This window comes from Copadichromis virginalis, unplaced genomic scaffold (genome assembly GCF_057382275.1).
Source record: "Copadichromis virginalis isolate Kocher_CV1m ecotype Utaka unplaced genomic scaffold, C_Virginalis_male_GT1.1 unmapped_scaffold_1, whole genome shotgun sequence".
Classification (NCBI taxonomy): domain Eukaryota; kingdom Metazoa; phylum Chordata; class Actinopteri; order Cichliformes; family Cichlidae; genus Copadichromis; species Copadichromis virginalis.
In genome coordinates, this window is record NW_028188589.1 from 1495262 (window position 1) to 1508706 (window position 13445).

A 13445-nucleotide genomic window follows, 5' to 3' on the forward strand; every position below is an offset into this window, starting at 1 on the left:
TCCTCACCTGGAAACATCATGAGGGAGCTTATGTGTTGGATGTTACCAAAAGAAGGCGTCTAGCCTGGATAGCAGCTGCGAGACGAGCTGATATTCAGTTCTCTACCAGCCACAGATATCTGTTGGTGTGCTCCAGTATTTTCATTCAGGTAAGTTCTAAATAAGTTCATATTATTATTTATAGCCTGTTAATTTTATTTTCAATGCGCTCTGAGATCATAGCACAAACTTAGAACAAACATGCAGAACTACCTTCTATTTATAGAGTTGCTAATTATTTGGCATTATTGCAGCAAACCAGCCTATGAAATGAATGAAACAAATCCTGACTGGGTTCCAACACTACACATGGGGCACTACGAAATCCCTGCTTCAAACTACATGCTACATACCACCATGCCAATCAGATTACTTCTTCCATGTGTGGGTAAAAAGGTGACCTTCCTGGATAAGATGGCAAAGGTTTGCTGCCTTTTGGTGAACATGTGCCCCAGTGTGGTAGTAAAACCACAGAAAAAAGGTTTTGTTAAATACTCTTAAGTCTTGTGCTGTTTATGTAGTGATAAGTTTTCAAAAGAGACAGTAAATTACAGAATGCTAGTAGTGGGTGATATTATACAAATGCTGTCATGATTTTATGTGAACATTTTGTCATTTGTAAACTATACATAACATTTTTTCTACATTGTAACTGATGTGATGTTCTACAAAGTGCTTTTAATTAAAAATAGGCAAACATTTCTTTGTTTCTTTATTCAACTTTTGAACAGTGGTATTTAGTAAGTACATATTCAGTAAATGCAAAGTATTTACATGGCCCCCTAAATTAAAACATTATGGGTTATTCAGAACAGAACTATGCTTGGAAAAATATTGTCCCATCAGTTGATCCAACTCCTCCACAGTAGCAGGTGGAACTTTTCTTTTTTGAGGATGGCTTCTTTTACCTGTCACAACGAATGGTCTGTTTATGTTTTGATCAAGAACCTTTTTTTTGGGCAGCTGAAGAGGAGAAGTCTATCTTATGGCCAACCTCTGGCTGTATCTTGGTCATATTACCCAGCAAAACCCAGTATGCAGGTTCATCTGTAACAGTCCTTGTGCCACAGATCCTCACTGTTGCTTCTACATTAAACAGAAGAGCAGTGACGTGGGTGCAGGTCTCCACGACTCTAGCCATACAGCTGCAGTGGGCGGCTTCAACCTTCCCTGTGATGCTCACAATGACCTGTGGCTGCAATGCTGCAATTCAGTCTTTAAGAGTGCAGGACCTAAAACACACACAGACAAAGTTCATTTAAAGACAAGAACTTTAATAAGCCAAGTCCGACACAAATGTGTTTTATTTACTTTCAAATCCATTTATCATAAATGTAACAAATAAAGTGTTTTTATGTATCCATCTATAGAACGCTGCATGTTATATTCTAAATCTGCATGTTTCTTTTTAGAAACCTATCACCAAAAAATGAACCTAAAGTATGTAATGAATGTATTTTTAGTGACACAGGACACAAACAAGGAAGCAAATCAAATCACAAATCACAAATCAAATCACTTTTTATTGTCACATCACATGTGCAGGTACATTGGTACAGCACATGTGAGTGAAATTCTTGTGTGCAAGATGTGTAATTAGGATTATTTATAATAAATATGAATTAATTAGGGCAATTTCTTTAACCATAAAGAATAACTAAATCCTTCAGGACAATGTCACATCAATGCACTGAACTCACTATGTTATCCCTCTAACAGAGCCTCTACATGTTCTCACTGTAATTTCCCCCTCACGAATGAATTTTTGCTAGCACTAATTTGAATGTTGGGGGGAATCAAACGCATTTTACTCGCAGTACTCAAGCTGACTTACCTTTGCTTGAATGACGGCGTACTCACAACGTGGAGGCTTAAAAATAGCCAAATCTTGTACCCAGTCCTTGGTGAATTGGATGTGCGCCTCCAGAGATTTATAATTGCGAAATTGGTGCGCCATGTATGCTCTGACTCCACAGACAAGGTATGAGAGTAGATCATGCTAAGTCAATAGCGGTTTGGTCTTCAGGGTTTCTACTCCACGGCTATATTTCATACGGGTCCACATTTCAACAATCAAGTACCGTCTCTTTGCATCTGGACAGAATCTGTCTCTATACCGTCATTTTCTTTTGAGCTACGTTTCAGAATGGTTCGTAGCAAACTTGTTTTGATTCGTGACCTGCCAAGATGGTGCTGCGCTCCCACAATGCATTGCGACATTACGTCAACTCCAAAGCCCTTTGCGTGCAGGAGTGTATGCGCATGCGCATTGCCACGGTGGTTTAAAAAATAAAGATATAATGAAAAGTAATTAATAAAAATTAAATATTTAAACATTCCCACAAATGTGCAATGAACGTGCAAAAACTCTCTTTAGTAGTTGTTGCTGTTTCTTTCTTTCTTTCTTTCTTTTTTTTTTTTTTTTTTTGAAAAATAACGACGTCTCTGAGGCGCGAAATCTGACAGCGAGAGGAACGGCCGGATACAGGAGACGGGAAGAAACAAGCCGATTATGTTCGCGTTAATTAAGTGGTTGGAAGATGTAAAATTCTCAATTCTGCCAACTGAACATATACGAGATTTTAATGAGGATGAATAATTAGCCGGCATGGAGGAAACGGACCTTTATTTCGTGGAGTGGCGACAAGAAGCCAAGGCGGGTGGCCAGTCTAAGAAGCCTCCATCATCAAGCTAGCAGGTGCCTTTTCCCATATAATATTACTTTATTCTCGTGTATTTGGAACGGAAGCGTAGAGCTGCCACCCAGGCAAAAGAGAAATATAAGTATATCACGTTATAACGTGAAAAGTTTATCGTTCTAACAATATACTATCATGTTTGAACAACATGTTTGAACAACATTGTACGAAAAATGTACATAATTATCACGTCCGTACAATATTGTGCGAACGTGACAATTATGTATATTATAATAATGTGATATTATATTATACCAGTGGTTCTTAACCTGGGTTCGATCGAACCCTAGGGGTTTGGTGAGTTGGTCTCAGGGGTTCGGCAGAGCCTCCGCTGTGACGTGCACGGCTCATTTTGTGCACCAGTAAAAAACATATCTACGTCTAATTTGAAAAAAAAACACACTTTATTTTTCACTAAAGAGGGGTTCAATGAATGCGCATATGAAACTGGTGGGGTTCGGTACCTCCAACAAGGTTAAGAACCACTGTATTATACAAACATGAAAAGCATAATGTTAGAACAATAAACATTTCACGTCATAACGTGAAGCTCTATTTTTCTTTTGCCTGGGTGGCAGCTCCACGCTTCCATAATTTGGTAATCAAAATATGTAACTTAATTAATTATATTGTGACGTACTTTTGCCTTTTCTTATTATTCTGCCTTCTCAATAACTATCAAAGCCTATTCACATTTAATTTGGCTTTCACAGAAATCCTACCTCTCCTTCTGGCTACAGAGTACTTACCAAGGTTAGAAACAAAGAACAGTTATGCTTTATTAATGTTCGCTAATTACAATGTTCCACATTTCCTTGCTTTTTAAGTCATTTTTAGGCTTTTTAGAGTTTTTGTTTTTTATTTTTTTTAGCAGTAATGTTTCTGCCTATTTATTTCAGCCCATGAAATCGAATGCAGATCTTCCTAATGTGAGATTTACATAAATGTAAGTAATTTTGTTTGTCATTGTCATTAATGTTGTTGCTGTTGTTGTTTTTGTGCAGTTTGCAATCATATAAACCTAGCAAGCATCAGTCAGCACAGTGACTAACCTAAACAGATTCTTGCTTTATTCACATATATTATATGTAATTATATATACCTGCACATTGTACCTAGGGTTGCAGCCACTTGGCCCCACCCCATTGTTGTGACAGCCCTGATTGTACTTATACACTGGGAACAGTCTGCCACATTAATGTATTTTTAAGTGACTTGTTTGTAATACATGAATTTGTTTCTTACAGATGTCAAAGTCTCAACCTCATGCTGCCCTCCCCCATCCTCCTAAAGTAAGTATTTGTTGTTGTGGTTTTTTATGCGGTGTCTGTGTCACATGCTAATCATAATTATTGAAATAACTGTTTTCTAACAGATTTTCCAAAACACTAGTTATGTTTGTTGTCATTCAGACCAATACTACTGCTTAGACATTGTTTAGTGGTCATGCATGTTTGACAAGCTCGTTATGATACCAAAACAGTAGGCCTATCACAATAATCGATATATCGACTTAACACACAGTACATGTACATGACCTCAATAATTGTTGATGATGTAATTTATGTGCCATTATATTTACAAAAATAAAATATAATGATAACAAAACAATAACATTAAATAACATTGTTTTCTATTTGTTAGAAAACTTACTATTTATTCAAGTTTTTAAGGTATCTAATATTTTGATTCCTAATTTCAATGATCTAAATACTTTAAGAATTAGATGTCGGTTTGTCAATTGAAAGTGTGTAGATCTTGCATTATGGTGGTGTTATATTATGATTATACATTCAAAGATATAAAATGGTCTTAAAATGACAATGACATAACTTGTCGCAATTGTTTATGGGGCAATATACCGACCAACAAAAAGTCGTTATCGTAACAGGCCTTCAAAACACACAGTTTTATGATTGATAAATTCAAAAAATAAATACATTTAATTTCTCTGAGATTCTCTAATATTCAGTTACAGTTCACAACACAGCTACCCGTACATGCAGTATTATACTGTAAATATAAATCTCTGCATTTAGCATCCCACTAGAAGCGTCACAGTTACTGCCTCTTTTTTTTTTTTTACAAATACCTGTACTATCACTAACACATTTACTGTTTTACTTTTAGCCTGTGGATACAAATGCAGATTTCCTTAATGTAAGTTGTGCATTTTAATTACATCATGTTCTTTTTATTATTATTTATTTATTTATTTTATTTTACATTCAAATATTTCAAGCTTCTTGGTTAAAGAAGCTTGATTGCTAGTAGGTAAAGAATAGTTCACCTATAATTCATATTCCCAATTAATTTCTCACCTCTGATTGAATGCCTTTGTTTGTTTTCCTATAACAAAACATTTTTGCTGGATATATATGGTGAATTTATATGCATAGATACAGTCGTAGTGCTTGACACATGCAAACAGCAGTAGATGTACTAAAAAGGAAATAATTACAATCATGATGTTGATTGCTGATGTCAGTATATATATTTTAGAGGAATGTTTTGTTTTTCACCCAAAATAACTATATTGCTTCAGAAGAGATTTATTACCCTACCGGACTCTTATATATTGTTCTGTTTTTTGTTTGTTTTTGTTATTTTCAGGTTCAATGGTGCGTGTTCTTCTAATGGCCGCCTTCCCACTGGAGGTTTTGATCCACAGCAATTTAAAAGGTAATCAGCTTTGAAAGTCAGTTCAAATGGTTAGCTAATAGTACTTTAAAAAGCCTACAACTCTGTCACCAGTTTCTTTACCGAAAATTACCCATAAAAGTATCGCTCAATAGCATATATTGTAGTTCAAATGTTTAGTTGTACAAATATCAAATTTTTGGAAATCTAAAACTAGTCAAACACTCAAATGTTCATGCTTTTTATAGGAGGACAGAGCAAAACGGACATCGGCGCAGAGTGAAGAACTGCCCTTGATAAGGACACTATGACAGCCATATATAGTATGTGAAGACTTTCTGTGTATCTAAAATTGCATACACCACAAGTAACTTACTTTGCAACCATTAAAATAGGTTGTAAAGTAAGTTACCAATACAAATAGGTGATGATGCATTGTAGTGGTTGGTCTCAGACAAAGAAGGTCAACAGATTTATGAATGCTGGAAGGTAAGGAGAGACGACCAAAAGGGGTGTTAGCATTACTGTAATGTGAACTGGATAGACTTCCCATCTAGGAAAAAAAAAGAGGTAAATTATGCGTAAAATATATCTGTATTAATATCTGTATCTGTATAAACAGAAATATCTGTTTGCTAAATGAAGCCAGCTAACATAAATCACATTTTTATTTTAACTCTGACAAAAGTAATAGAACTGTGACTTTTGTTTGTTACAGTGGGGGTAAGGAAGGGGTTTCCCAGCGTGTCCAGAAGGGCTTTGAGGATTGCAGTGAAAGCTGGGGGAACTGAGACTGTGTGTGTATATATATATATATATATATATATATATATATACACACATATATGTATATGTGTGTATATATATATATATATATATATATACACACATATATGTATATGTGTGTGTGTTTCTTTCAGAATGTTTAAGTATGTAATGAGAATAAACTTATAAAATGAATATTCCTTGCTTGATTGATATGCTATATGTATGTTTTAAACATCAAATAAAGATTTCTTTCAGATGTTACATGTGAATGTGTTTTCTTAAAAATATATGAAGGGTTAAATTTATATTTTTTTGAATGATTTTAAATACATTTAAATTGTATTTTGAAATATATTTTATTAATATATTTCAAAATATACAAAAAATGGCCAAAAAATATATGTGCTAAAATACATTTTAAATATATAAATATATTTTAAAATGTATTTTAAAATATATTTTTTTACCGTATGGGCAAAGCTACACCAGAGGGTTGTGCTGTGTAACAGGTTGGTGCAGGTGGTGTTATCTACATTTGAACATTAGGCAACAGTCTCATGAAGACACTTTCTATTGTTCACTAAAGACCAACAATAACAGAGACAAAGGGAGAGCAGCAGAACTAGTGCTAACAATTAGCACTGCTAGCCTGCCCACCAACACCAGCTAATGTTCTAAAAACGATGATCAATGATTTTGCTGTAACGGCTCCAGCTGTCTGTGTCAGGGACACGTTGGAGATGAAGTGAGTGATCCAGTGACAAAGGTTTGGAAAGCTGCAGTCAGCTGAGACTAAAGGAGTCACCTGACCGAGAGACCAAATGTTTCACTGAGAACGTCCAGATGAACAGAATCAACCTTTGGGATAATCTGTTCCACACATCCATGTTTCACTTACTGCATTATATTTCCTCATTGCTGTGCACACAGGCCTGTGGCTTATAACCAACTCCAAGTTCAGACTCAGAGGCTGCTGAAGCTGTTTTCTGGAACAGAGACGTGTTGGATATAAAAGCAACTCTTCTTTATGTGTCAGCACTGAGGAAAGGAGCAGCTTCGTTTCTAAGTGTATGAAGGACTGTAGCAGTGTGTGTGTGAGCTTTATTTCACAGACAGAACCATGTCAAAAACACAACTTCAGGTAAAAACAATACAAAATCAAAGAGTCTGATCAGAAGGATTAAACAGAGGAGTGTGGGACTGTTTTTAACAGACAGCAGGTTAAGCCAGGCTGGAGGAGTAAACTGAGCCTCGGTGTGAGCAGCAGTGTGTTTGACAGGAAGCTGAGATAAACAGTCTGGAGCCCATTTAGTGCTTCATATGAAAGTGTGAGGATTTGAAAGCAAATCTAAAATCAAGCAGGAGTCAGTGTGAGAATGATTTGTGCTTTTCCTCAGTCAGATGCTGGGAGTTTCAGTTCATCCATGTTCAGCGTGCTGTGCTTTGTGTAACAGGAGAATATGACAGTATAAATCAAGTCTTCATGTCACTGAAAGCCTCCACAGTCTGCTATGGAGGTGCATCAGTTTGGATTTACAAGAAGAACATTTCTTAAACCTGCCACAAGATGGCGCTCCAACAGAAGGGATGTCCACAGTGTAACACAGACACACACATACTGTGTGAATGTGTGAGTGAATGGGCTTTCAACACAAGGCTTCTGCTGCTACCTTTAATGACATAATTAGCTAACAAGAACAAACTGTTAATTACCACCAAAGAACGGCTCCAGATTTTAGCTGCTGACCATTTTGTGAAACGTTGATTACATCAGCTTATTGTTGATTTTTCAACCTTAATATCAGCTGCTTTAAAGGAGCCTCGTTCTCTGGCAGTAACACTTTTCTTCACTAGATGCAGTGCAGGCACAGTCTGTGTTTCTAAACTACACACTAATGTTCATTGTTGTGCAGCTAAATCCTCCCTCTGGATGGGAAGAATCCCTGTCAGGCTTCAAACACCTGGCTTGGTGTTCTGGAGCTAATGTGTCACCTGTGAGGACTCTGAGATGAACACACAGCAGACACTTCAGTTCTCCGTCTGTGTGTCCTCAGTTTCCCAGCATGCCTTGGCTGTGGTGGTGGAGGTGAATGAGGGGGAACATGCTGCTCTGTCAGCACTCAGGTTTCATACCTGGTGATCTCAGAGGACAAAGCGGCGTTACAGCAGCGCACGTTGATGAGACCTGATGCTCTGAACAGTTCAGACTTCAGCCTCACTCTGAGAAAACAAACGACTGACTGTCAGCAGCAACTACACCTGCTCCATCAGTGACGGAGAGAAGAACTGAGACTGAGAGACATACAGCTGCAGGTCAAAGGTCAGAAACGCCCGCTCTTTGTACGGGTCAGGAGTTAGTACTGCAGAGGTCAGAGGTCAGCTTGCTGACAAACCATTTGAAACAGTTTGGAGCTAAAAGCACAACAGCAGAGGAAAGAAGAGACACTGCAGAGATGATGCAAAATATTGTGTTTTGTTCTCAGCTGTCAAAAAGTGTAACACACGTGTTCCAGCACAGCCTTTGTGTACTTTCACTTTTTGATTTCAGTCCATGTGTCCAAAGCAAACTTCTGTCCCACACTTTCTCTGCTGACTCTTCACCGATGCTCAGATGATCTCAGATGATTTCACCAGAACTCATCAAAATTCGGGCTCCACAGAAACCCAGACGTCACTAAACAAGCGTAACAAGCAAAGTGAAAACTGGTCGTTCAGCTTTATTGACCAAAGATAAGCTCACATGTCACCTCATGACACAGACACTTATTTCCACAGCATGCACGAGGACTGACAATAAGTGTCTATAAAGCCACTTCTAGCTGCCACACCTGTGCTTCTGTCATGGTTGCTCTCCTCTCACTCTGTCATTTATCCACAGTCTGCCTCCCTCTGCTCCGTCAGCTGACGTCCTCTCTACACCACCTGCTGTGTTTTATCCTGCAAAAACACATTTAAGAAGCGTTGCACCGAGTAACGGGAGGAACTGCTATAAAATCCATTTAAAGGAGGTGGTGCTGAGTGCTGTGACTGGGGTCCCACCACTGACATCACGGGTGGAGGACATGTTGGAAAACTGCTACAAAGTGCTGTGCAGCCAGCAGAGCTTACAGTCTGTCCTGTGTGTCATACAGGCTCTCACACTTAGTGTTTCTGTGACACATTGAAGAGAAGTTTGTGTTGTTCACAGTTGTGCTTGTACTGAGTGACAGCTGACATGACCTAACAGGAATAATGTGTCTGTGCTGAATGAGAAGTAACACACAATGAAGTCTTGATGCATCTCAATCATCCAGGAAAGTGAGTCTGTTGCTTCTGTTCATCTGGACGCAGCGTTTTGTGGGAGAAACGTGTCGTCATCATCAGGTGACGTCTTCAGTCTCAGCTGCAGGTTTCAGTCTTACAAACAGGACATTTGCATAAAGACTGAAAGCAGCTGCAGGAACGATGGGCTGGGAGCTCCGTTCCTTCATCTTAATTATGCAGATTCTCAGGACCATTGATCAACAACCACTGATCCATGTCCATGAGTCCCATTCACAGAGATGTGGGAATGGCTGCAGTCACAGCATGTAAGATGGAAATAAATGAGAAGTATTTAGCTGAAGTGGATTTGATTTATCTTAGTTCTTTTTTAACTTGTAGTTCTACATTGGAAGATTATTGTGATATTGAAATATAAAAATACATTTATATTCTATTATTTTCTCAAAATAAGCGTCACACTCGTGGAAGCCGGTGTAGCCGCCGAAACGCCTGCATTTATGGAGACTTTCAGCCCCAGGTAGGCCAGTTATGGATCTTCGGATCCACATTATGTCAGCAGCTGTTCTCCACCGTGAACTGTGTTCAAACAAACACGCTCACGCCTCACAGACGACAGCTTACAGTCCTGTAGAGATAAAGTGACTTCGTACAGCCCCGTCTTCAGTCTTGTGGAGATGATCTCGATGCTTTGGTGGATGTTACTAGCTCCTGTGCAGTATTTTGTAAAGACATGATTATACCCCGTAAGCGTGTTAAAATTTACGCTAACAATAAGCCATGGGTCACTAAAAGTGTCAAATCCTGTTTAAGGAAAAAGAGACAGGCCTTTAAAGAGGGGCTGTTACCGATTTTCAGACAGCTACCAAGGAAATGAAAATCGAGATGTTGAAAGCAAAACAGACAAAAACCTTCTTGAAAGCAAATTTGCTGCAAAAACTTTTGGGTCTGCCTGGACTTGTATGAAAACCATAGCAGGGTTTCAAAATCCCCAGAGCAGCAGTCAGGTCATTTTAGATGTTTTAATTCAGACAGAGATTTTCAAATGCTTTAAACATGTTTTCTGCTCGTTTTAGTTCTTCTGATTTCAGCGAGGATATTTGGGAACTGAAACAGAAACTGAGAGATACTCAGCACTTTATCATTGAACTCAGCGATGTTAAAAAGGCCTTTCATACAGTCAATGTGAACAAGAGCCAGGTCCTGATAATATTAGTGGCCGCCTAATTAAATCTTGTGCTGATGAACTCAGTCCTATATTTCAGGTTATTTTTAACAAATCCTTGCAAACACAACATGTGCCCTCTCTTTGCAAAGAAGCAGTCGTGGTTCCTGTCCCTAAATCTAAACGACTTCAGGCCTGTTGCCTCACTTCAGTTGTCATGAAAGTCTTTGAAAAAATCCTCAGAAATGTGATTATGAAGAGACTGAAGGTCAGCTGGATCCAATGCAGTTTGCATACAGGCCCAACAGAGGAGTGGAGGACGCACTTTTGACTTTACTAAATCTGATTCTTAAACATGTAGAGAGTAAAGGGACTTTTGCAAGACTTCTTTTCATTGATTTTTCTTCGGCTTTTAATACAACACAGCCCCATATTTTAATTAAAAGACTTTTAGAACAGTTTGAAATCAGGAAAAACCTGCTGGGCTGGATTTTAGATTTTCTAACTGACAGATCACAAAGAGTGAGAATAAATGGGGTTCTGTCTGACCCAGTGTTCTCCTCCACAGGTTCTCCTCAAGGCTGCGTCCTATCGCCCTTATTATTCACTCTCTATACAAACATGTGTCAGGGCAGACATGAAAACAGGGTCATTATTAAATATGCAGATGACTCTGTTATTGTCAGCTTACTGAAAGAGGGTGAAACTAACCACGGCCCAGTCATTGATGACTTTGTTCAGTGGTGGGAGGAGTCTTATCTCCAGCTGAACATATCTAAAACAAAAGACATGGTTGTTGATTTTAGGAAACAACAAAATGGGCACGGAGTCACTTTAATTAAAGGTCAGAAAATAGAGCAAGTACAATCATATAAATATCTTGGGACCATAATCAATGAAAAACTGAACTTGTGTGAGTGTGTGATGGGTGGATGACTGGATGTGTAAAGCACTTTGGGGTCCTTAGGGACGAGTAGAAAAGCATTTGATTAATTTCTTCTTATGCTGTTTTTATAGTTTTATTGTCTTACATTGTTTTATTTACTGTTATATTGTTTTATATTCCCATTTTCTGTGTTGTAAAGCACTTTGTGATTTTTATCTGTGAAAAGCGCTATATAAATAAATTTTACTTACTTACTTACTTACTTAAAGCGCTCTACAAATACAGGCCATGTAATGGCAGAAACATTCTCTAGTGTAAATCCTGACTAGTTCATTAACTACAGATCAGTTTCAGTGAACATTATTCACAGAGGGATCTGAGTTCCTTATACCAGACTCTACAGAAACTGTAACACTGTGCAGCTCTGCGACTCAACAATATGAGAACAATGTAACACACACTAGAATCATCAAATAAAGCCCCACTAACCACTAGAACTAGAACTAACTAACTAGCACTGGACACTTGCATATTAGAGATTTCTACCACCATAGGAGGCGAGATATCATCCTTGAACCAGAGCATCCAGCCCTCAATTTCGGACATAAAAAGCGACGTGGCCAGGCATGATAACACTTTGACTGAACTGCAGGACTGTGCCTCGAACCACTCTGACACCATCGCCACTCTCCAGGCCACTGTGGAGCGTTTGTCTGCGGAGGTAAAGAAGTTAGATGAGAGATGTGGAGCTCTTGAGGCGCTCCAGGAGGAATAATTTAAGAACTGCAGGAATACCAGAAGGCACAGAGGGACCCAAGATGACTGAGTTGGTTCACACCTGTTGGCGGAGGCGCTATCTCTCGAGGAGAAGCCACTCATCGATCGAGCACATAGAGAGAATCGCCAGCGTCCCAAACAAAGTCATCTTCCTCGGCCCATCATCTTGAGATTGCACTACTACCACATTGGTGAGGAAATTCTGCTGAAAGCTGCAGAGAACAAGAACCTGATGTATAAGGGTTTTTAAAATAAACATCCTCCCAGATTTCCCTCCCTCTGTTGGAAACGCAGAGCCGCATTTGCAAATATGAGAGGAAGACTACGTGGGATGACCGGCGTCAGGTACAGACTGCTATACCCTGCAAAGCTGTTAGTGACCCATGGTGATGTGAGGAAAAGCTTTAGCGATCCCAAAGAGACCGTAGACTACGCGGAGAAGCACCTCTCCCACCCACCTTCAAATGTATTAAAAGCAAGGATATATCTATATGTCTAACGCTGACACAGCACTGTGTTTCTTCTTTTCCCTTTATATTCCATGTAAAGGTGAATATGGAGCGTTTATGGCGATTTTCTGAATCTCGGGCAGATGAACTTCCCTGAAGTGTTTCCAGCTGGGCGTCGAGTGTTTGACCGACGCATGAAACGACACGTTTGTGAGTCTTTGTGAGTATTTATCACACGGCGTGCTGCGGGGAAAAGCCTGTTGTAACATTCATGTTTTAGCCCCTGACGGCTCTTTTTGGCTTTTCATCCCTAAACTCTCTGCATGCTCTTTCATGTTTTATTTTGAAAAGTCTCAATAGGATCTTGAGCTTTATTGTGAAAGGTTTATGTGGAAAATAAAGAAGCGGACGGCGGAGCCACGCGATGGTTTTACCGGCGTTGTTGCTAACGAGCGTCCGTAGTGTGGTTATATTAAATATAAGAGAAAGAGAGAACTTTAATACAGACACTACAGTGAGCATCACAACCATGTAACATATTTTACACCATGAAACAAACGATGTTTCATATCATCATCTGATATATATGTTATATGGAACAGGCCCAGCTCAGGCTGCCTGTGATGCAGCACAGCGCCACCCTGTGGTCATCACTGCACTGGTGACACTACAAACAACAAGTATACAGGATGGACGGTGGCCCTGAGAGCTCACACACACTGCTGCTTCTAAAACACCATGAAACAGGAAAATGCTGTGAA

At 39.0% G+C, this 13445-nt stretch overlaps 1 long non-coding RNA gene across 1 annotated transcript; it reads left to right on the top strand.

Moving 5' to 3' along the window:
• The first annotated feature begins 2482 nt into the window (after positions 1–2482).
• Positions 2483–5695, top strand: LOC146679491 (uncharacterized). The gene is made up of 7 exons (XR_014918610.1): positions 2483–2737; positions 3452–3491; positions 3638–3684; positions 3986–4030; positions 4869–4898; positions 5352–5420; positions 5627–5695. It is a non-coding gene; the product is annotated as an uncharacterized LOC146679491 (long non-coding RNA).
• The last annotated feature ends 7750 nt before the right edge of the window (positions 5696–13445 follow it).